The sequence below is a fragment of the Gracilinanus agilis genome, chromosome 2 (assembly GCF_016433145.1).
Source record: "Gracilinanus agilis isolate LMUSP501 chromosome 2, AgileGrace, whole genome shotgun sequence".
Lineage (NCBI taxonomy): Eukaryota > Metazoa > Chordata > Mammalia > Didelphimorphia > Didelphidae > Gracilinanus > Gracilinanus agilis.
Window position 1 is genome coordinate 442,287,859 of NC_058131.1, and position 26,103 is coordinate 442,313,961.

The 26,103-nt window shown below is 37.2% G+C and overlaps 1 protein-coding gene across 1 annotated transcript in view; it reads right to left on the bottom strand.

Moving 5' to 3' along the window:
• The window catches only part of FRMD6 (FERM domain containing 6), a 167,830-nt gene extending 144,115 nt beyond the window's left edge, over window positions 1-23,715 (bottom strand). The window contains exon 1 of the mRNA XM_044664740.1: window positions 23,642-23,715. The gene's annotated coding sequence lies outside the window, so the exon portion shown is untranslated. The remainder of the gene's footprint in view (window positions 1-23,641) is intronic.
• Between the last annotated feature and the right edge of the window lie 2,388 nt (window positions 23,716-26,103).

A 26,103-nucleotide genomic window follows, 5' to 3' on the forward strand; every position in this document is an offset into this window, starting at 1 on the left:
ATCATTATAATATGGCATTACAATGTTCTCCTAGTTTTACTCAATTCACTTTGCATCAGTTCATATAAGTCTTCTCAGGTTTTTCTGAAACCATCCTAGCTCATCATTTATTACAGCACAATAGTTTTGAAGCACAATCATATAATTAATAAAAATCAATTTCCAACTCTTTGTCAAAATAAAAGAGCTACTATGCATTTCTGTTATACATATTTTTTGTAGAAATAGTCCCTTTCCTTTTTCTTTGTTCTCTTTGGGATAGAGCCAAGTGGTATTGCTGGGTCAAAGGGTATGCACTTGTTTATTGTCCTTTGGGTATACTTCCAAAATGTTTTCTAGAATAGTGGGACCAGTTCACAATTCTATCAACTATGTATTACTGTACTTATTTTTACATATCTCCAGTATTTGTCATTTTTCCTTTTCCATAATAGTAGTCAATCTGATAGGTGTAAGATGATTACCTCAGAATAGTTTTTAATTTATATTTTTCTAATCAATAGTGATACAAAGCATTTTTATCTGACTCTTGATAACTTTGGTTTCTTCTTCTAAAAACTGTCTTTTCATATCATTTGACCATTTGTTATTTAGGGTATGGCACTAGAGACCTTTCTAATAAGATCAGGGATACAGCCACTATTTAATGCAGTTTTAGAAATACTACCTTTTACAAGAAATTTAAAAAGACCCTGAGAAGACAAGTTTAAGTTAAGAAGAAAGTAAATTAATAACATTCAGATAAATATTTATTGAAACAATGGCAGCATATAAAGTAAAACCTCAAAAAATCAGACCTTCTATATATTACTTTTTAAAAATAGCATGAAGTGATAAAAAAAAATCAAGTTTGAAAGAAATGCAGAATGTAAAAAGACCCAGAAGTCTACAAAGTCACAAATATGACTATAACAACAAAATACTTTTTTACAGAAATAGAGGACTTAATTAGAAATATATTAATTCTTCACATTTAAACCACTCTAACACAACAAAAATAGAGATGCTAAGTTAAAAATGTATTGTCATGCCAATAAAAGTACCAAAACAAAATCATAATGAAATTAATGTAGAGGCACAAAAGGTCAACAAAAATTTTTAAAAGCAATTTTAAAAACCAGCACCATACTACAAAGCAACAATCTTCAGAACTATTTGGTACTGGTTAAAAATTAGAAAAGTTAATCAATAAAACAGATTGGGTAAATAAGACTCAGAAGCAATCAAACACAGTAACACAAAGTTCAATAAAACCAAGGCCACAAATGATTAGAGGAAATAACTTATTTGACAAAAATTTCAAGGCAAAATAGACATCGGTTTAGCAGAAATTAGGCTTATAAAAAAACCTTACACTATCTACTACAATATACTTTAAATAATTCATATAAATACCATATGCTTTGCAGAACTGAATAAGAGAAGAACTCCATGATAAAGATGATAATGAAAAACCATGTCCACAATTTTAATCGCATAAAAAAATAGCTTTTCAAAGTTAAAATAAGAAGGGAAACTGCTGAGAAAAAGGTTGACCAAAACTTTCTCTAATAAAGCTCTACTATCCAAGATATAGAAATAATCCATAGAAACATATTAAGAATGAGTAACCAATAATTCTGCTTATTAAAAAAAATGTAAGCTATCAACAACAATATGATTAAGTGCTCCAAGACAGCAATAATGGGAGAAATGCAAATTAAAAGAATTATGAGGTTGAAATCTCTGGCAGTCTGGGTTCAGATGGCGGCAGAGTAAGGAGCAGCTGCTTGATCTCTCCTAACCAAAGCATATAGGACTCCTCAAGGGGGCATAAAAACAAATCCAGAAGAACAAAGGGACCCCACAACAGGGTGCAGCATTGAAGGAACGTGGAATCGGGACATTTCCACGCAATAAAGGGGTGAAACAGCTCTGACTAAAACGTGAGTGGAAGAAGCCCTTCCCCACCACTCCCCACACCACGTACAGTGCCAAGGCCAGTGCACAAAAATTAAAGCAGGTTTGGGGCACCCATTAAGTCATTGGCAGTTCCAGGGCCTGTTCCTGAGAGCAGCAAGACTTAGGACGCCAAGAGGCTAAAGAACGCACACAGACTTTGAATACAGACCCTGAGCTCTGGCACGGGTGAAGGCATTGACTTAGGATGCGGACAAGGATCTTGAGTGCAGGAATGGATGTCTAGTGGAGACCCTGTGCAGATGGGAGCACAGCTGGGGAAGCAGCGCCCTGAGACTACTGAAGGAGCCTCAGGCAGAGGGGCAGACCGGCGGGGGGACCACCAGGAGGCTTGACCCTGCGATCAACGAGACCTGAGACCTCAGGAGCCTACAGAGTGTAGACAGACCCTGAGTGTGAGGATAAAGCTGAGAAGGCTCTGTCTGGGCTAAACAACAATGGAAGTCAAAATCAGAAACCCCAGAAGAGAAAGATCATCAAGAAGAAATCTATAAAACTCGACAACTTTTACACAGAAAAAATCCAGACAACAGAGCAAACAGCAGAGGAGAGGAAACAAGTAATCATATCCAAACCTTCCCAAAATAATGAAAACTGGTCACAAGCTATTTAAGAGTTCAAATTTGAGATGATGAGAAAGATGGAAGGGATCTGGCAAGAAAATAAAAGTTTAAAAGGCAGAATTTTGCAATTGGAAAGAGAGGCTCAGAAATCAAATGAACTGATAAGCAAATTGAACACCAGAAATGACCAGTTTGAAAAGGAAAACCAAAAGATCATAGCCAAAAAACAAAAAATTATAACCGAAAACCAGTACCTAAAGGCTAGAATTGAGCAATTAGAAGCTAATGATCTCTCAAGACAGCAAGAACAAATAAAACAAAGTCAAAAGACTGATGAAATAGAAGGAAACATGAACTATCTCAATGAGAAAGTGACAGACCAAGAAAACCAGTCTAGAAGAGACAATCTGAGAATCATTGGTCTTCCTGAAAAAGCAGAAATTAATAGAAAGATACTAAAAGAAATTATTTAGCAAAATTGTCCTGAAGTTCTACAACAAGAGGGCAATATAGACGTTGAAAGGATCCATAGATCACCCTCTACGCTAGACCCTGAAAAGACAACCCCCAGGAATATAATAGCCAAATTCAGGAGCTTCCAAGTAAAAGGAAAAAATCTTTCAAGAAGCCAGAAAGAGACAATTCAAAAATCAAGGAGAACAATCAGGATCACACAGGATCTGGCAGCCACCACGCTAAAAGACCACAAGGCTTGGAATATGATATTCAGAAAGGCAAGAGAGCTGGGCCTTTAACCATGGATCAACTACCCATCAAAACTGACTATTGTGTAAATAGAAATTAGCTCTATCCCATTAATAGTCAAAAATCTACCCAACCCAGGCGTGCTAATGATGTCACTCCCACCTCCCTTAGTGGGGAGGGGAGACGAGTTACCCACACGTGACAATAAGTAACAAATCAAGAATAAGGGACTGCCCTTTGGGCAGTCCAAATCAATGTAGAAACTGCCATTTGTCCATTTGAATTAGAGGTGGACCACAGGAAGTGATGAAAGACACATTCTCTTTAAGTAAGTTAGTGAACTTCCTGTGAAGGGAGTTGGCGTCTGGAACTGGAAGAAGAAGCATCTCCTGAGACCACAGACAGATTACACTCTGTATTGTCACGTGGGTAAGTTAGGCTGGCTTCCTTGGCCTAGTGGGCCAATTCTAAACTCTGCCTATCCGGCTGTTGGGCCTTGCGGCTTACAGCTTCATTTATTTAGTCTTCTAACCTCCCTCTTCTCTTTATCCCTACTCACCTTCCTGATTGTAAATAAACTCCTCAACCCGATGCTGACTTGGGTCTGATTTAATTACGGAATCAACCTGAATTGTTGATTCCTGGCGGCCACATAATTTTAATATATAAATATAATAACTAAATTTTATTTCTTACATTATATACTTCCAGGGGAAAGTATGGGCATTCAACAAGATAGAAGATTTCCCAGTATTTGCACAGAAAAGACCAGGACTAAATGGAAAGTTCGATATCCAACCACAAAACTCAAGAGAAACATGAAAAGATAAATAAGAAACAGAGGGGAAAGAAAGAAAACTCATAATTTTTAAATTTGCCTCTTTAAGGGCTTCAATAAGATCTAGTTATCTGTATTCCTATGTGGAGAAATGCTATGTATAATTCTCTGTAGTGAACTCTATTCACTATTATAGTATTCACTCTCAGCAATCAGAAGAATAATTCATAGGGAGAGGACGGAATACCAAATGGTCTAAGATAATATGGGGGGGTAGGAAAGAGGAGGGTGAATAGTAGGGGACACCAAGAGAAACTTGAGTGAATAAGAAAAATAGGATATTCTATTACACACAAAGAGGGCATGGGAAGGGGAGGGGACAAATACTATTATAAGAAGGAGAGGAAGAGAGCATTAAGAGGCAATATTTAAACCTTACTCTCAGTATAATCAACCTGGAGAGGGAAGAGTAGCTATATTATCCATTGGGATATAAAACTCTATCTAACCCTACTAAGAAAGTCAGAAGGGATAAACCAAGGGGAGCAGGGGAGTGGGGGGGGGGGTCAAAAAAGGGGAAAAAGGAGAAGGAGGAGGGAATTCATTAGGCCTTTAAAAATAAAAAGAGTTGCATAATGAGGGAGGGGGTAGAAAGGGAAGTTAATCAAGGGAGGGGATAAGGGATACCAGCTCAAAGCAAACCACTGGTTTTAAAGGAAATAGTGTAAGAAATAGGAGTAGGAATAGGGGAGGATACAAAAATGTCAGCGAATGCATAACTGATAATTATCACCTGTATTCTTTAACACTGTACTAGAAACACTAGCAGTAGCAATTAGAGAAGAAAAAGAAATTGAAGGAATTAAATAGGTAATGAGGAGACTAAGCTATCACTCTTTGCAGATGCTATGATGGTCTACTTAAAAAATCCTAGAGAATCAACTAAGAAGCTTGTAAAAATAATCAACAACTTTAGCAAAGTTGCAGGATACAAAATAAATGCACATAAATCATCAGCATTTCTATACATTTCCAACACATCACAGCAGCAAGAGGTAGAAAGAGAAACACCATTTAAAATCACCCTAGACAATATAAAATACTTGGGAATGTATCTACCAAAACAAACACAGCAATTATACGAAAACAACTACAAAACACTTTCCAAACAAATAAAACTGGATCTCAACATTTGGAAAGCCATTGATTGCTCATGGGTAGGACAAGCTAACATAATAAAAATGACCATTCTCTAGCCAAATTAATTTACCTATTTAGTGCCATACCTATCAAACTACCAAAAAATTTCTTTTCTGTATTAGGTAAAACTATAACAAATTTCTTGGAATAACAAAAGATCAAGAATATCAAGGGAAATAATGAAAAAAAATGTGAAGGAAGGGGGCCTAGCAGTACCAGATATTAAACTATACTATAAAGCAGCAGTCATCAAAACAATACGGTACTGGCTAAGAGACAGAGAGGAGGAGCAGTGGAATAGACTTGGGGTAAATGACATCAGCAAGACAGTGTATGATAAACCCAAAGAGCCCAACTTTTGGGACATGAATCCACTATTTGACAAAAACTGCTGGGAAATTTGGAAAACAATATGGGAGAGATTAGGTCTAGATCAACATCTCACACCCTACACCAAGATAAATTCAGAATGGGTGAATGACTTGAATATAAAGAGGGAAACTATAAATAAGTTAAGTGATCACAGAATAGTATACTTGTCAGATCTCTGGGAAAGGAAAAATTTTAAAACCAAGCAAGAGTTAGAGAAAATTACAAAATGTAAATTTAATGGTTTTGATTATATCAAACTAAAAAGCTTTTGTACAAACAAAAACAATGTAGTCAAAAATCAGAAGGGAAACAACAAATTGGGAAGAAATCTTTATAACAAAAAATTGACAGGGGTCCAATTACTCAAATATACAAGGAGTTAAATCAATTGTATAAAAAAATCAAGCCATTCCCCAATTGATAAATGGGCAAGAGACATGAATAGGCAATTTTCAGGTAAAGAAATCAAAAGTATCAATAAGCACATGAGAAAGTGTTCTAAATCTCTAATAATTAGAGAAATGCAAATCAAAACAATGCTAAGGTATCACCTCACACCTAGCAGATTGGCTAAAATGAAAGAAGGGGAGAGTAATGAATGTTGGAGGGGATGTGGCAAAATAGGGACATTAATGCATTGCTGGTGGAGTTGTGAACTGATCCAACCATTCTGGATGGCAATTTGGAATCATGCTCAAAGGGCTATAAAAAAATGCCTGCCCTTTGATCCAACCATACCATTGTTGGGTTTGTACCCCAAAGAGATCATAAATAAACAGACTTGTACGAAAATATTTATAGCTGCGCTTTTTGTGGTGGCAAAGAACTGGAAAAGGAGGGTATGTCCTTCAATTGGGGAATGGCTGAACAAACTGTGGTATATGCTGGTGATGGAATAATAAACTAGAGGAATTCCAGGTGAACTGGAAAGACCTCCAGGAATTAATGCAGAGTGAAAGGAGCAGAGCCAGAAGAACACTGTACACAGAGACTGATATACTATGGTAAAATCGAATGCAATGGATTTCTGTACCAGCAGCAATGCAATGACACAGGACAATTCTGAGGGATTTATGGAAAAGAACGCTACCGATATTCAGAGGAAGGACTGCAGGAGAGGAAACATATAAGAAAAACAATTGCTTGAACGCATGGGTTGAGGTAGACATGATTGGGGATGTAGACTCCAAACTACCACACCAATGCAACTAACAACAATTTGGAAATAGGTCTTGATCAATGACACATGTTAAAACCAATGGAAATGTGCATCGGCCATGGGTGGGGGGAGTGCGGGGGGGTGAAGGGGAAAGTAGGAGCATGAATCATGTAACCATGTTAAAATGAATATTAATAAATGTTTTAAAAAAGAATTATGAGGTTAATACCTCATATCAATGAGATTGGTGAAGATTACAACAAAAATAGAAATTATTGTATAGGTTTGGTCATAAAAGCATAACATAATATTGTTGGATTTTTTAAGGTGGTTCAATCATTTTCAAAAATAATTTTTAAAGGGGCCAGCTGGGTAGCTCAACGGAATGAGAGTCAGCCCTAGAGACAGGAGGTCCTAGGTTCAAATCTGGCCTCAGCCACATCTTAGCTATGTGACCCTGAGCAAGTCACTTGACCCCCATTGCCTACCCTTACCACTCTTCTGCCTTGGAGCCAATATTGACTCCAAGATGGAAGGTAAGGGTTATAAAAATAATAATAATAATAATTTTTAAATACACCAAAAAATCAGCTAAATTCTGCTCCCCTTTGACCCAGAGATATCATTATTAGGCTTATACTTAACGAAATCAAAGACAGAGAAAAAAGTTCCCTATGCATAAGAATATTTATGGTAGAACTTTTCATTAGAGCAAAAGTCTAGGGAGGAGGGGAGAATTCAGCACTGTGACCTGTAATGAAATTTTGCTGTATAGAATTTTACAAATGAAGGATATGATATTCAGAAAAGTGAGTAGGAAAAGAGGAATAATTTATATAACAATAATAAATAAGGGAAATAACTCTGAAAGACCTCAAAACTGAAGCATAAACCAAATATGACTTCAAAGGGCTAAGAAGTGAGTATAGCTTCAACTCTTGGGCATAAGTGATGGACTACAGTTACTAAATCAGATATGTATTCTCAGAGAAGCCCAAAAGGTTGGCTTGTTTTGCTTTACCATAAATATTGTTTATAAAGGAGTACTTCTACTTGGTAAGGGGCAAGGACGGTGCACTTATGGGTAGCGGTACACATTGAAAAAAAGATAAATCAAGTATCTTAAAAATGCACAGCAGTTAGAGAAGGGAAGTGGATAAGTGGGTACAAGTAATTTATTATTATCTTCTTAAACTTATTTTAAAAAACCAATTATTGATTTTATATATATATACATATATACTCCCCAGAATAAAAAATATCTTCAAGAAAGATATATACATAAGAACCAAGTGTATATTGGAGGATAATTGCTGGAAGGCAATCCCTTTTCTATCTCCCTATCTCACCACAATGGTTCATTGATACCTTTTCACTTCTCCTCAAAACTCCATGACTTCCAGCTGGTCAGCCAAGGATTTTTGCCTCATATTTTATTTTTTTTAATTGAGGCCATTTACCTGGAGGTCTCTCTTTTCCCCTCCTCCTAATCTCAAATAACCCAAATGCCTTCTGTTGCTATTTCAGTCTTCATTCCTTTCTCGCAGAATGAAGTGGCCCTTCTTCCAGACAAAGCAAACCCCCTCTAAATGTTGTTTCCTTACTATCTGCAAACATGCCAAAATCTTCTACATTCAACCACAAAAAAATACCCACTTTCATTACCTAAACATCTCTCCTTTTTGTGGCTAGAATTCCTAAAAAGATCATCTACATCTACAATAAGTGGTCAACTTTCTTTCCTCTAATTCAGTGGTTCCCAAACTTTTTTGGCCTACCTCCCCCTTTCCAGAAAAAATATTACTTAGCTCCCTGGAAATTAATTTTTAAAAAAATTTTAATAGCAATTAATAGGAAAGATAAATGCACCTGTGGCCATCACCGCTCCCCCTGGATCGCTGCAGCACCCACCAGGGGGCGGTAGTGCCCACTTTGGGAATCACTGCTCTAATTCTCTTAACTCTCTACAATGTGGGCTTCTGATCTTATCATGTAACTGAAATTGCTCTTGGTCAAAGTTACTAAGTATCTGTTTTTTTTTTAATTTATTTATCTAAAAATATTTTTCCACGGTTACATGATTCATGTTCTCTCTTTCCTCCCACCTCCCAGAGCTAACAAGCAATTTAACTGGGTTAGACATGTATTATCGCTCAATATCTATGTCCATATTATTCATTTTTGTAGGAAGTAATAAATCACATGTTTTTCTTCTGCATTTCTACTCCTACAGTTCTTTCTCTCAATGTGGATAGCATTCTTTCTCAAAAATCCCTCAAGATTGTCCTGGATCACTGCATTGCCATTAGTAGCAAAGTCTATTACACGTTATTGTCTCATAATGTTTCAGTTCCTGGTTTCCTGGTTCTTTTCATTTCACTCTGCATCAGTTCGTGGAGGTTTTTCCATTTCATATAGAAATCAAGCAGTTCATCATTTCTTATAGCACAACAGTATTCCATTACTATCATATACCACAATTTGTTCAACCATTCCCCAATCAAGGGATGCCCCCTCATTTTCCAATTTTTTTGCCACCACAAAGAGGATTTTGTACAAACATTTTTCATTATTATCTCTTTGAGAGTACAAATCTAATAGTGGTATTGCTGGATCCAAGGGCATGCCCTTTGAGCATAATTCCAAATTGCCTTCCAGAATGGTTGAATCAATTCACAACTCCACCAGCAATGCATTAGTGTCCCACTAAGGATTTCTTAATTGCCAAATTGAATGGCCTTTTCTCAGTCCTATCCTTCTTGACCTCTCAGCAGCTTCTGATACTGTTGATGACCTAAATCTTGAAATTTTTCTTCTTGCTAGGTTTTTAGGAACACTTCTTGTCCCAGTTTTCCCTCCTAGTTATTTAACTGCTCACTCTCAGTTCCCTTTGCTGGCTCTTCATCTAGATCAGACCTAATAATTGTGAATGACCCACAAGTCTCTGCTCTTCTCTTTCTCTATTAATTCATTTAATGATATCACTAGCTTCCAAAGATTTGATTATTTCTATGCTGATGATTTTCAAATCTACTTATTCAGCCCAAACCTTTCTACTGACCTTCAGTTTCTTGTCAACAACTGCTACTGAACATCCCAAACTAAAAGTCTTACTCAAGTTCAACATCCAAAATCAAACCCATTATTATTCCCTCTAAACCTTTCCACTTTCAGACTTCCCTATTATTGTAGAAGCCACCATCTTCCCAAAAACTCAGGCTCAAAAACTTGTGACACAACTCAACATTTTCTCAACCCTCTGTATTCAATCTGTTCTTAAGGTTTATGGACCTGTGTTTTACCCAGGGGTTGTGGGTTGGACCTTTGTAACACACAGATACTTCTTCTCATCTCTGGAACTACCACCATCCTGATTCCCTCATTACCTCACTCTTGTACTATTATTGTAATAGGCTGCTGTTTGTTCTCTTCCCACTTCAATCTATTTTCCTTTTGATCACCAAAGTGATCTTCCTGAAATGAAAAGAAAAAGGTGACCATGTCATTTTCAACTTAATAAACTCAGTAGATACCCCAGGGCAAAAAAAAAAATCCTTTTTCATATTTGAAGTCCTTCATAACTAGCCCATTTAACACGTATTTGTAGTTGTTTTTTACACTGTAATCTCCTGACATTGACCTCTTTACTATTCATCAAATAGTACACTCTATTCCCTCACTTTGAGCATTTTCACTTGCTCTTCCCCCATGCTTGGAATATTCTCCTTCCTCATCTCCACTCCCAGACTTTCTTCAAGTTTCAGCTAAAATCCCATTTTCCACCTGAATCTTTTCCTGATCTCCTTTACTTCTAGCGTCTCCTCTCTGTTGATTATTTCCAAGTTAGCCTGTATAAGGCTTGTTTGTATATAGTTGTTTCCATGTTGTTTCTCTCTGCTATTCTGGGAGCTCCTTGAGAACAGAAATTATATTTTACTTTTAAAAAAAAAATATACATATATATATATACACATATATATCTCCTTGGTACTTAGTATAGTGCCTGGCATATAATAGGAACATGATAAATGTTTACTAACTTTTTTATGACTGCTTTCAAGGAAATTTCCACACAAAGAAAATTCTATAACAGACCATACAGCTTTGCCATTTTGTAGTTGATTTGAATATACAGCCAATATAAGGCTATGTTTTTATTGCTTGCTCAGAAAAATAATTTGTTATATACAGCAAAATACTATCTTTAAGGATCTTTTCTAAAAAAGGTTCCAACCACAAACCAAAATCTACATCATAAACATGAGATTATACAGAAAAAAGGGGGAAGAAAACACCATAATAGAGAAGCTTTAGCACACAGTATAAGCTGAAAAAGAATTTTCTGTGAATGGTGAACTTCTCCATATGTTTCTATTTATGAATGTTGTAATAGTTTCAAGTCTTGGAATACTACAAAGGTTCCTTGAAGAGCTCTGCACTTAAAAGACTTAACCAATTAAAAAAAAGAGTGAACACCAACAAAGGAAAGATCAAATAGATGAATGTTTACTGCCCAGATTATATGTACTTTGATCAATAAAACACAGAATTTGTACACCACTATATTAAAAGGTGACAACAATTTGGGTCCGGAGTTTAAAAAGAGCAGCCTGGATTACTTTTTGGAAACTGTAAATAATTCATGATCACACCAAAACCATCACAAAATTGGGCTTTCCCTAGTGAAGGACTCTAATTTTAGGAGATGGTGATTAGATTTCTGGAGTTTGAGATGGAATCACTCTTTGGTGAGTCCTTTCCTTTCCCCTCTTCTCTCCTTCAGTCAGACTAGATCAGTAGTAGGAGACAACAATGAATCCAGCAGGAATCGGGGAGACTAACCCAGAAAGATACAATATATGAAGGCAAGAACAGAGTAATGCCAAGGACAAATTGATTTGGAAAGAAAGTTACTTAAGAATGGAAGCAACAGGGGGCAGCTGGGTAGCTCAGTGGATTGAGAGCTGGGCCTAGAGACAGGAGGTCCTAGGTTCAAATCCGGCCTCAGACACTTCCTAGCTGTGTGACCCTGGGCAAGTCACTTGACCCCCATTGCCCACCCTTACCACTCTTCCACCAATGAGCCAATACACAGACGTTTAAGGGTTAAAAAAAAAAAAAAAAGAAAAAAACAACCAAAAAAAAAAAAAGAATGGAAGCAACTTAGAAGAACATGGCTCCTTGTAGCACAAAAGAATGTGCGAGACTCAAGAAAGGGCTTTCTGGACATAAAATCATCAGGGTTAGTAACCTTAATTATAAGTGTATCCTATAGACTCACTTCTGAAGTGCTCTCATTATGTCCCACTCTTTCCCAGTATATTTGTGGAAGAGCATGCCCCAGGATGTTGAAGGAAATGTTTTGTACCAATTACTCTTACCATATCATTTTAGTAAATATTTTTGTTAAAAAAAAGCTGTATAAGAACACTAGCTTAAAAATTTTTTTAAATAAGTTTTGATTGATGTCTTTTTTTAAACATCACCAATTACCCCCCTGTACTTTAACCATCTGAGAGCCATCCCATATAAAAAAGTAGTACTTTTTTAAAGTAAAAAAAAGAAAAAGAAAAAAAATCAGGATAACTGATCTTGGCTCTTTTCAAATTGGAAAAATTATGAAAATATGTGTAATATACATTTGTGTATGTCCCATCTCTGCAAAATTGTGGGAGTTTCTTCTCATATCTTGTCTTCAAAATTTTTCAATCAATATTCATTAATGATATGCATTTATGGTGTTCATGTTTTATCCTACCATGATTTGGATATTAGTATTATATTTGTTCCATAAAGGAATCTGGAAGAGTGCTTTTTTCTCTAAAAATTTTCAATCAGTATTCATTAATGATATGCATTTATAGTTTTCATGTTTTATCCTACCATAATTTGGATATTAGTATTATATTTGTTCCATAAAGGAATCTGGTAGAGTGCTTTTTTCTCAGTTTCTGAAAATAATTTGTCTTATATGGGTACTAATTATTCTTTAAATGTTTATTAGAATTCTACCATGGAGCTATGAGGGCCAGATTTTTTTCCCTTTCCCACTGCTTTTACAGCTAGTTTTCTTTCTCTACCCCCCCCACCCCAGCTTTAATTAAATCTACTTGGTCCTTCGTTATGAGAAGTTTAGATTTTTAAGTTGTTCCTCTGTGACTGAATTCTCAAGTCTGTTAGCATATTATTGTGTATATAACAGGTTTTGTTGATTCTTTTCATTTCTTCTGCTTAGTAAGGTTTGAGGTTTTATTTGCTATTATGATTTTTTGCCCTCTTAATCAGATTGGCTAACAGTTTTTCAATTTTATTAGGCTTTTAAAAAACAAGCTTTCAGTTTTAATTTAGCATTTCTATATCTTTTTTCTTGTTTTTCCTCTCATTTTTAATCTCTTCTCTCATACTAATTTTAAGTTTATTTGTTGAAATCTCTATTTTCTTAAATTGCAAACTCATTTCAGTAATCCTTTCCTTTCCTATTTTTTAAATATATGTTTGTAGGGATGTTTTTCCTCTTTGATCTGCTTAGCTGTTATCTCAAAAATGTTGGCATCTTATATTATCATTTTCTTTTACATAAGTATTGTTTCTATGATTTGTTCTTTGACCCACTCACTGTAAGTCTGTATTTGAATCTGTATCTTTTGTTTGTGGTCCTTGAACTGATAATTATTTTTACTACCTTTCTTGTCTATAAAGGATGAATTTACTATAATGGCTTTTTAGTACTTGTTTGCATTATATCTCTGCCCTAATCCATGGTCAATTTTTGTAAAAGTTCAACATGGTTCTGAGGAAAAAAAAATGTATACACACACACACACACACACGTGTGTGTGTGTGTGTGTGTGTGTATATATATATATATATATATATGTATATATATATATATATATATTCCTTAACAGTCTCATTTAGCAGATTTCTTAGCTCAAATTCTGTTTTCTGGTTTAAAAAGATTTTTTTTTTCTTTTAGTGTTATCCAAAACTGAAAGCATACTGAAATTTGTCACTATTGTTACTATTTGTGTTTATTTTCAGTCCTAATGTTTCCTTTATGAATTCTGATGCTAAAGCATGTAGCTTTATGTTGATACTGGCTTACTGTCTATGATTTCTTTCAGGATAATGTAGTTCCTTTTGTTGACCCCTTTTAATGCTGTGAATGTTTGTGTCTGCTTTGTTAAATTGCAACTCTTTTTTCCTGGATCTAACTGATAATGAGTATATATGTTTTTCTAATCATTCATTTTTATTTTTTTGTCTTTACTTTTTGAATATATTTCTTGTAGGAAATAGATTGAGGTCTTTTGTTGGGGTTTTTAATCCAATCAGTTATTCATCTTTACTTTATTGTATTGTTTCCCATTGGAACATTCATCAGTGGTATCCTGGTCTGCTTCTAAGATAAGATTTTCCCTTCTTTCCCCCCTAACAATCCCTCCCTTTGCTTCCTTGTCCATTCTCCTATAAATGCTTTTCTTCCTGAAAGACTAAAGGAGTTATTTTCTTGTCATTGTGGCCTTTCCCTTGTTTAGGATATATTACATATTCACCTACATTTTCTTTCCCTTCCCCCTTTAGTCAATTCTCCACCAATTTTTCTATTTAACTTCTACTCATCTCCTCATGAACATTTACTGAATGGTGTTTCTTGTTGTTTTGTTGTCCTTGACCACTATATATTTATTTCACATTGGATTGTTGGTGTATGTGTGCCAGTGGGAGGCTAAAAGACAAATAATTTTTTCAAGACCGGGCTTTCTTTCTAGGAATGTTTCAAACACTTAATTTTTTTTTAATTTGTCAGGCTTTTTTTTTATTTATGGTTAGGCTCAGATTTGTCTGACAGAATCTTGAGCTGCATCTTGAGCTCTCATTGCTCTTAAAAAAAAAACAAAACCGCCATACCATTCACTCCAGCTGTTTCTATTTTAGCTTATGTTATTTCAATTTCCTTTCCTTTGTATTTGATGTTTTTTGGCTTTACCTTCCTGATTACTTATATAATTTGTTCTCAATGGAAATATTAAACATAATTAATTTCTGTCTTAAGAGTTTGTAGCTAATGATTATTTTTTGTTATTCCTTTTCCTGATGGCAACCTGTGGATTCTTTTTATTTTCTGTGTTGAGAAATTTTGGATAGTTTTCTTGTTTTATTTCTTAAATTATGATATTCATGTTTTTTGGCTTGTCATGTTCTTCTGAGAGACCTTAATTTGTCTACATAGTCTGACTTCATATTCACTAGGTTTTGCTGGTACAGAGATCATAATTTCTTTAAATGTAATTGCTTTTTTAGTTCTTTTTTTCCAGATTTTTTAAAATTTCTACATGTTTGCATTCCCAATCAGTTATCTTCTCTTTTTAACTTGGTGAGATTTGTTACTATGGATTCAAGTTTTTATATTCTTCCAAGTATTTCCACTATGCAAGATATAAATTCCACTTGTCACAATTCTCATTTCCCTTTTAAACCTTTTGGAAAAATTTCACTATGGTTCCATGCTTTGTTGGTAAACCACAGCATTCTCTATTACATCAAGTGCCAATTCATTTCCCTTTGCCTTGCAATATTTATTCAGTTGCCTAATAAAAAGGACCTGGAGCCAAGATTCTAGTTCCTGAGCTAACTGGTAATTTTTGTCTTTATTTTCTCCTATTCCTCACATTCTTACTCCTTTCACTTTGATAATAATTTCCCTGGGTACTGGATTTAAAAGCATTGCAGTCTTCTCCTCTGATGAAGAATTCAGGGTTTATCAACCTCAGTTTCTGCCCCAAATGACTTCTAGAAGGGCAGAATAGGCCCCAGTTGAATGCAGAGATCTTTTTCTCAGGTTTGGGGTGTGCCACTCATCCCAATCTATATACCTTGCCTCTTTTCCCTACATTCTCTGCACAAAAGAATGGAGCATAATAACACTTCATGATGTTATTGCAGCCTGAGTAAATTTGTGCCATTTAGATATCTGTGGCATTGGGACAAAGTAGGTGATAAATAAGTGCAGTTGAATTCTAGTGCAATCCAAGGATATGCTTATGAAGCCCTTCTGCTAGAGGTGTGGTAGGTGAGGGAAGAAGGTATTGACTGACTATATTAAAGGTTTGGGATTAGCTATTAGCTCATCAGGTTGTTTTGTCTTGTTTTGTTTTGTTTACCATATTTATGTCTTAAAATGTTCTAGACTCCTGTTGGTGATCCTATAGCACATGTGTCGGAGTGGGGCAGTCATAGTCCTCTCTGTGGGAATGTCTGCTGTGGCCCCAGCACAGAGTTTGTTAGAGTTGGTTCCTAAAAAGCCAGAGGAATGTGGGGCAGGGCTACTCTCCTCCCTCTCTCCATACAATTTGGGTACTCAGTCTCTGAAAGGTCATCACTGTCCTAGACTATGTTCTATGAAACAAAGTTATAAAATGTAAAATTAACCATACTAAATACTGCATTTGTTAGAAAAAGCTAATCATTTACTGAAACAGTGTCATTGGTTAAGGCTTCTTCCCTCATTTTGTAATTTTTCTTTAGCCACTGCTATACACAACATGACCATTCCATTAATTCACTGAAGGGTAATATTAAGTAAATTTATATTGTAAAGTGGTGATATAACCAAACAACTAAATTTCCATACTAAAGTGGTGATATAACTTAACAACTAAATAACCATACCAAAAGTAGTATTTGGAGTTAAAAAAACAGATTTGAATCCTGACTCAGATTATTAGCAATGTGACCTTAATTATGTCATTTCCCCTTAACTGGCCTCAATTAAATAAGGAATTCTGACCAAGGGTCCCTGAGGTTCCTTCTATTTCTCCATTGCAAAATCAGTATATATATTGCTTCTGTCTACTTCAGAACCTACAAAATCATAAGGCCTTGTTGGCAAACCTATGACATAGGTGCCAGAGTGAGCTATTCCCTTCCCGCTCTCCACCCATGCCTGAGGACATTTCTCAGATGACTCTTTCTCCCCTCCCTGTAGCATGATGGTTGCAGTTTGGGCACTTGGTCTCTAAAATGTTCACCATCACTGCCATAAGGATTCATTGTGAGGTCACCTTCCTTATCTTCTCTGTCAAGTGGAATTACTAATCCTCCCTAACATTGGTGAGATGCTTGCAGAATTTTGGGATCTCACTCAGAGAAAGTTTACAGATTATAAAATCAGTGTATTGTGAAGGCACCAGGGAAATCAGGACCAACAAGAGAAAATGGTCAGGGGGTAAGTAATAACTAACACAATGCATTTCATTTAATATTTATGCAGGTGGGGTTCCCAGAGTAAATATCAATTATCATTATTCTATTCACCTAAGATACCTCACTTCAAACTTATATTACAAGTTAAATTGATTTCATCCTTTAAAATAACTTAAATTGTTTATTGTATTTCAACATTAACATCAATTCTTATAAATTTAAATTTTCTTTGCAATTCCATACTCAGTATTCTGTTTCTAGTTTATAATTGGAAGGGGTCTTCCCAGTACCTACACAGATTCATAAACCCAGGCCTGAAAGACTTCTATGGAACAGAAGAGGCATCCCAAGGTTAGTTAATGAACTTGAAATTTGTAGATGGGTCTCAAATAGCAGTGATCTCAGCCCATGTGGTTTGGACTGAACTGAGTGGGTAATTCCAGTGAGACCAGAGGGACTGAAACAAATCTGAGATAATGAATGAAATAGGAGGGAAAGAAGAAGCAGCAACTGGAGGAAAGGACAACCAGGATGGACCATAGACATTTTTAATGGTACCTGAGATAAGCAATGAGTAGCTAGATCACGTGGTCACTGTTCCTCTTATCACAAGAAAATTCTACTTTTTCATGATGAAGGCTAGTCTTTCAAAACCAAGGAGAGCCAAAAAGCTAGTAATTCATTTTTCTTTCTCTCCTCTTGCTCCTTTTTGTCCACAGGATAGTTTATTAGTCTCTATTACTTTTTAATCTGTTTATTAGTATTTTTACAACTAATGATAATATCTAGCATATATAATGTCTATTGTGTGTTCAGCACTGAGTTTTACAAATATCTTGCCTGATCATCACAACCCTAGGAAGCAGTTATATTATTATCTCCATTTTACAATTGAGGAAATTGAGGCAAAAATTTGTCCAATATTACAAGTTTCTGAGGCCAAATTTGAAGTTGGGACTTCTTGCTCCAGCTTTCTATTCCATCTAGTATTCTGATTCTAATTTTTTTAAAAATAAAATTGACAATTGTTCATATTTTTATATTTATTTATATTCAAAATATGAAAATGGGGAAAACTAACAGCAATTATTTGAATATGCATTATTTAATGGGCTGGAACCCTCATCTCCATCCTGAACCCACAGATCATTTTGGTCTGAGAGTTCTGTGCACATGATTTTTCAAAATTAAAAATCTATAATTTGCATAAGGAGTCCAGCTTTGCAAAAAACCTATAAACATGGATAGCAGGCAAAACACCCTCCAAAACAAAACCCTGCCTCTAAATTTCTCTCTTTATATGCAGCAGGAAGAATTGCTTTTTGAAAATTTGAAATTTGAGAATTTGAAAGCAATAGTCTGAGACTAGGTAAGAACTCTACCCTCATATGAAGTAGAAGAGGAGCACCCTTAGCCTAGCTCCACTAACAAAGATAATGTGCGAAGAATAAGCTCTGCCTTTTCACAAAGGTCTGCTTTGACAAATCTCTGCAATCCAGAGTTTCTAAAGGGCTTTTTCTTACTATTTGTTCAATTTTGAAAGCTGTCTGTGAACCACATACATTCAACAAACATTTATCAACCAAGCATATGCAAAGTGCAATGCTAGGCATTTAGGACAAAGACAAAGTGCATAGCCCTGACCCCTCAAAAAGTTTACATTGCAATGGAGGATATAACATTGACACAAATAAATAATAATAATATCTTACAATTGTATAGAACTTTTAAGATTTGCAAAGCATCTTAAACATTCTCATTTGGTGGAATGTAATGGGGGCAAAGGAAAGATCAAATAGACAATAATCTAGGAAAATAAGAGGGAGGGAAGAGGTGTGTAAATAGAATTAGCTCTAGCCCATTCATAGTCTAAACTCTACTTCCTGAGATGATATCATCCCCACCTCCCTTAGCAGGAGGGGAGATGAGTTACCCACACATGACAATAAGTAACAAATAGAGAACAAGGGACTGCCCTTTGGGCAGTCCAAATCAGTGTAGAAGCTGCCATTTGTCCACTTGAATTAGAGGTGGACCCACGGGAAGTGATGAGAGACACTATCTCTTTAAGTATGTTGGTTACTTCCTGTTGGAGAGTTCCCACTTTGAACTCCATGCTGAAGGTTCTCCGATGAGACCGCAGGCAGCTTCTACTCTGAATGGTCACGTGGGTAAATTAGGCTGACTTCCTTGGCCTACCTTGGCATTTCCAAACTCTACCTTTAAGTAGGCTCTCGCCTATCTGATTGCTAGGCCTTGTGGCTTGTAGCCTCATTTATTTAGCCTTTTAACCTTCTCTCTCCGTCCAGGCCTCTGCAGACCTGGACTAGCCTCTCCCTCTCTCTATTTCCCTACCTTTTACCTTCCTAATTGTAAATAAACTACCTTAACCCGATCCTGACTTGGGTCTATTTTAATTACAGAATCAATCTGAATTGTTGGTTCCTGGCGGCCACACTTTAATTATATATCTATAAATTACAAAAATCTCCCTCTTATAGAGGACCAGAGAAGGCTTTATGGAGGAGATGGCCCTTGTGGCCTGAAACAAAGGGACAAGATTCAAGAAGATGTGCATTTTCAGAAGGTGGTATAATAAATTTAAATTTTGCTAGAAGAGAGGGAAAATTGTGGAATCTGGTTGGAAAGATCAGTGGTAGGTAAGCTGTGAAGAGCCTTAAAAAAAAACAGCCTGGGGGCAGCTGGGTAGCCCAGTGGATTGAGAGCCAGGCCTAGAGACAGGAGGTCCTAGGTTCAAATTCAGCCTCGGACACTTTCCCAGCTGTGTGACCCTGGGCAAGTCACTTAATCCCCATTGCCTAGCCCAGTGATTCCCAAAGTGGGCACTACCGCCTCCTGGTGAGTGCTGCAGCGATCCAGGGGAAGCAGTGATGGCCACAGGTGCATTTATCTTTCCTATTAGTTGCTATTAAAATTTTTTAAAAAATAATTTCCAGGGGGCTAGGTAATATTTTTTCTGGAAAGGGGGTGGTAGGCCAAAAAAGTTTGGGAACCAATGGCCTAGCCCTTACCACTCTTCTGCCTTGGAGCCAATACACAGTACTGACTCCAAGACAGAAGGTAAGGGTTTAAAAAAAAAACAAACAAAAAACAGCCTAAGTGTCGTATATTTCTCTTTATGGCACAATTTAACCAAGGAAGCCAATACCATTTTTCTCATTTGGTCTTTTAGACAAGATATATTTTAAACATAAAAAAAGGTTAAAACTTTAAAAGTTCTTATTCTTTATTTCTTTTCATATGCTGAAATTAAAGATACATGAACAAAAATATTTCAATAAGTAAGAATTGGGATGAGGCAGTTCTAAAATTAATGTTATCTGAAGTTATTTTTTTAATGGAAACATATGAGTTAGTCCATTTATGTTTTAGCAAAGGTCTACTATAATTTTACAGTTTCTAAGATCACTTTCAAATCTTTCTTTTAAAAAGTAAAACCAAAAGACTGGTATAAACATAAATGTGTGTACAAACTCCAACCACTAGTCGCTCACCTTTTCTGCCTCAAGAGAAAAAACTCTAACTGTGGCACTAATGAGGCTTATTTAAAAAAAAAAATTAAAGAAACAAACATCCTATAACAGCAGAAAAAAAAAGAACATTTTTAAAGCTCTTAAACAATAGTATAAACACGCTTCAAAATATAACATGAAACTTAGCTCCCAATTTGAAGTTTTTTGAGAAACCTTAAAATGACTATTCTTTATATATGTCCCATCTGGGGTCCAGGTATCATTTACAAACAAAAGAGAAATTTCACTGACATCATTCAAATCTCGTGTTCAAGTACATTTTACCACCTGGTATGAATTAATCTTTCCTTGGTATTAGATTTCATGCAATAAAATAATTGCTTGCAGATTATATACAAAAATCTCTTTAGAAACCAAAATGTATAACTTCCAAATTTAAAATTACTTTGCCAAAAAGATAATGTTCCTTCCCACTAAAATCTGATAGTATTGTCAAAAAGATTGATTAATCTGAAATTGTTATTTTACAGCAGAATTCTTCAAGTCTATTGCCATAATTATAAAAATCAAAAACCTTAAAAGCACTGTAAAGGAAAACTAGAAGTGTCACAAACTAGAAACACTAAAGTGCATAACTGGCTTTTAAATATTTTACCAGAAAAACTCACAATAACAAATTTACACAATATTAAGACAAAATAACTATAGCCTGAAAATTCAATCCACTTATTGAAAGTCTGAATTATATCAACATTAAACCTTGACAAACTCATGCTTTCATTTGTATTATTTTATTCATCTTCCATTTTATGTTTTATCCCCAAAAGTTTCTCAGTCCAGATCAACCCTGCAGTATCTCAGCTCTGCAAATTCAAGATATACAGTGTGGCAAAAGAAAAAAAGGAGGGGGGAGGGGAGAGGAGAAATACATGTTTCCTGCATCCAGAAACTTTTTTTGAACATTTTAGTTTTCAATCTGTGTCAGATCTTAAGAACCCTCATCCCTCCACTTCACATACCCTGCAAGTCAAAGAGTCCAGTTCCTATTAGTTCACTCTGCTCTCTGCCATAGATGTTGACAGAACTGCCACCTCTCAGGGTTAAAGCAATCTATATTGCCAGCATAAATCTAAATAAATTTTCCAAAGATGTTTTAGTATGAAATATGAATAAGTACATTGAAAAGGCATCCAAATGTCTTATTTATCTCATATATGCTTTATTCTCCAAACCACAAAGGCTTAAATTTCTAGCAAATTTTATATAGTGGGGACCAAATCCTCTATTATTTTTTTCTGTTCCTTTCCATCTTGTCCCCTCCCCCTCCAGTTCTTGATAGAAGTTTTGAAATTATTTATATATAATTTCAAAACTTCTTTTATATATATATATAAAACCAGCTCAACTTGCTGGCTGGTTAAATTATTTTCTTCAAAATTCTCAAAAGCCTTTATTTTGAAAACTTTATACTGCTTGCTGCCACTAAATGTTGCTGGATACTCTCCAATTTTAAAAAACAAACACATAAAAGACAAAACCAGGCTTTCTGGGAAAAAAAAATTTCCCCACAGAAAGTTATGAGGTGGTGAAATATCAAGTCACTGAAATCACTGAAAGGAAATGACTAACATTCTTGGAAAATGAAGCCACTGGCAGCTTTCTCCAACATTTACTAATCCCTAAAGCAGCAGCACTCTGTGGAAAAAGAGTATTCTATGCAATAAATAAATTTAGATAGATTCTTTCAAGGTCAATAAATAAATTAAGGTTCCCCCACCCAGGGCAATTAGTATCATATGTTAATACAGGGGAAACCCCAAAAAGATGAGACATTTACCATGACATTTACAAGATCAGATTCACCTCTGAAGGCAACCTAAATTACCAAGACAAATTTTTATGACCTTCCCCCCCTCCCTTTAGCACTCTAAAGCAATGAATTCGCTGGCTCAACTGGACACCAGAAGAAAACAAAGATTTTGTCATATGTTATTAATTCAAAGTTTTTTGGGGGAAGGGGGCTAAAAACAGAGCAAGAAGTTCTGAGACCAGAAGAGACCATCTACATAAATGAGTGACTTGAAAAACTGTTGGCCTTTTATTTCAGCGGCAAAATATGCTTTTGAGAGCAGTTTTTCATCAATCCATAGCTTTTTGGGGGGAGGGGGAGACTCTACTTTCTGGGCAAATCATATGTTTAAATGAACTATTTCAGCTTTCCAGACAATTATTCACACACAAAACAATTTGTTTTCTTCCTTGAAAAGTGCTTTAATTTCTGATCTCTTTATTTTTGAGAGCACCCATCTGTGAGGCGGTACAGGGTCCTTAGCCTCCACATATGTTGTCCTGCTGACTCGGCTGATCCAGAGTTTCTCAACCACTCAGCATCCGCTGAGTCGAGTTACCTTGAGGAAACTTCTTTCCTGTCTCAGTACCCTACTCTAGGTCACAAAACCAGGCAGAAACTTTCAACTTTCAGGAAAGGTAAAGGCTGATTGCTCAGGTCCATTGCATCAACTTTAAAGAGCTGATCAGACATTCCCTCATGCCTTCCTCTGGGAATATGAAGGCAACAGACAGCTTTAGGTTCCTCCTACACCAGCCTCTCTTCCCACTACATTCGAATTCTGGGATACGATCGGTTATAAACTAGTCTGTCAAAGCACCAAGCTGTACTTGATTAATCCACCTATTTTTTCGTGAGCCCAGAGAACCTGGGATGTGCGTGGGGAAGGAGGGAAAAGCGGGGGCGGAAGGAGGGAGAGAGAAGAGGCAGCAACCAAGCTACATTGCCTCATTTCTTTAAGGCAGCAAGTCGATCGCCTGCTTTCAGCAACCTCACCCCACTCCCAGGACTCTACAAGCCACAAGGGCTAATGCATCCTCCAGTCCTCGGCATTTGCTGGGAGCAGAGAATCTGTCAAAACGCAAAGCAAACCCTAAAAAGCAAAGGGGAGCAGAGAGGGAAAACAAGAACGACGGGCCACGGTGGAGGAGAAAAAGAGAAGAGATATTTTTCTGAGGCCCGACAGCTTTTTCCACTTTGAGACATCCCATCCCCCTACACACAAAGCCCTGCTTTACAGCGTCAGCAAGGGGAGCCAAAACAGAAACTGTATGGGGCCCATTAAAACTCAGATTGAAATACCTTCGGGCTGTTCCCCACTTCCCAATATGGGGTACAGCCTTTCACCGCCCGTACCTTTAATAAATTCGCGGTCAGGAGGCATCAGAAACTCCTTTCCTTTCCCTCCGCCTCCTTCTAGTCTCAGTCTCCTCTGCCTTTAGTGGCGGTAGCAATCACCCTGCTTCCGTCCCGCCCTTAGTCCCTCCTCTTCCACGTCTTCTTCTTCAACTCACCACTTGGTGGCCGCCGAGCTACATAAGGAACTGAAACGTTGGAGCAGCAAGTGGAAAGCCCTGCCAGACCCGCCCCAGGGACGTTACCAAATGCCTCCGGATAAAAGCTTTAATAATAAGAAAAATGGAGAAATGAGACAGGCTTCTAAGCTTTAGCAAACCATGAATTATAAATATTGAGTATAATCGCAAATTCACATATTTCAGAAATCTGCAAAGTTCTCAATCTAAGAAATATTCCTCCCTTTAAGCAAAAAATCCTTGGTATCGCTCCTTTCAGCTCCTGGCTTGGCACTAGGCTGGAGTAAGGGAGAAACAGTTTAGATAGGGACTCTGCTTTCTCCTTAAAGCAAGATTTGAGATTGGAAAGTTATATTTTGGGGCAAATACTTGACTAGTTGTTTCTCTAACTCAGGGAAAATGAACAGTAATAATTCGGAGCAAGTAGCAAAGGAGGAGTCTATGCTTTTTTTTCCGCTGACGTTCTTCCTCTTCTACTTTTAGAATATCTCAACAACCACCTTCACAAAACCGACTCTTTGAGACTCCAGGTATCTCAAATATAGTTCTTTACAGTGTCTGTGCACTATAAACTCATCTCCCATTACTATCTGGAGGAGAGGAATAAGATTTTGTCTCATCCTCTCTCCCTCCGTACTATTCACCAAATAGCTCAGGAGATAGCTTAAGAAAATTCAAAGACTTGATTCATTTAGGGATGAAGTCTCTTGGAGGGTCAGGGATCCTGAAAGGTGAGAATTTTTCTACTGTCCATTTATGAGCTTTCTACTAAATTAGGAATGTGAGTTCCTTGCATGCAGATATTGTTTTTTATCTTCTCTCTTTTTAATACTAGTGCTTCAGTGCAGAACCTGGCACTAACAAGAACTTTCTGATTGATTGCTACATTAGATCTGATTATGTCTGTAACTCTAAGGGGGTGGTGAAGAAAGTGGACAAATGGAAGCCTTAAATTAAGGGTGGGGCTGGGTGCATGTATAGAATCACCCTACCTATGCCCTCCCTTCAAGTATAATCATTCTACATGAACAAACATAGCTCCAACTGAGGGAGGCCAAGACAGGGAGCCACTTGACCCTTGCAAAACATATTGCTGCAAGACATGGCAAGCAGGCCCCTGACAAAGTGCATAGATGTGTCAACACCCTAACCACAGACCCCTGGCCGAGTGCTAATCATAGACCCCTGACCCAGAGCTAATGCCCTAAGCCCTAAACTGTAGACCCCTGACAAGTACATAGATGTATCAATGCCCTAACTGCAAGAGATGCCTGTAAACCCCATAGGCTGATAAGGGGCAGGCATAAAACTCCTGTACTCACTAGGCCCAGGTGGAACTCTTAGGCTGAGCTCCCCTGGTGCTCACCAGATCAATAAACGACCCTTCCTGCCTAATTGCATTGTCTGCTGGTCTTCCTTGGTGGTGGGCTATGACTCGGACCCCAACATTTGGGGGCTCGTCCACGTTGATCCCCTCCTCAGAACCCCTTGACAGAAGGGCCGAAGGCACTGCCTTGGACCAGACCTTCAGGTGAGCTGAGTGAAGTGTGAGTGGTGACTGAAAGTGTGTATGGGGGAGAGGAGGACTCCCAATAGGCATACAGCTTAGTGGATGGCAGATTCCGTGCCCCGCGGATTATACGGGGACATCCTATGCCAAGCCTTGGGGCCTATCCCGTTCTGGGATAAGGGGTTCGCCCCACGGCATCTGTCCAAACCTCCTACCTGTTTCTGAGAGTTGACCCCGAAAGTACTGCAGTTCTGGTCAACCCCGAGGAAGCCAGTCGGGAATCGGGAAGCGCTTGAGAGGGAGGGAGAAGGAATACGGTCCAGGGCACTGACCTGGGAACTTTCGGGGAGTTTGAGTCCCCTGAGGCGGAGTTTGAGTCTCAGCCAGGTTGGAATTATTCCCAACTAGATAGGTGGAGTTTGAGTTTCTGCCAGGTCAAGATTATTCTCAACTAGATAAAAAGACAGGGGGTTTTTTGAGTCCCCCTTGGGAAGATATTGCACCCCTAGGAAAGACCAGGGGACGCCCCGCAATACCTAGGTGACCCCTGTAGACAAACTGGGACTTTTTGACCGTAGGGGAGGGGCTGGGCGATCAGCCTATGACGGGCGGTCACCCACAGCAGGATGTTTTGACTTTACTGGTATCTCCCCCCACTCATCCTACTCTCTCTGATTTATCTCCTCATTCTTTCCTTAACCTCTTGACCCAGAATGGGCCAAGGCCAGTCCACACCCCTGGACCTGGTCCTTCACCATTTTGCTGATTTTTAG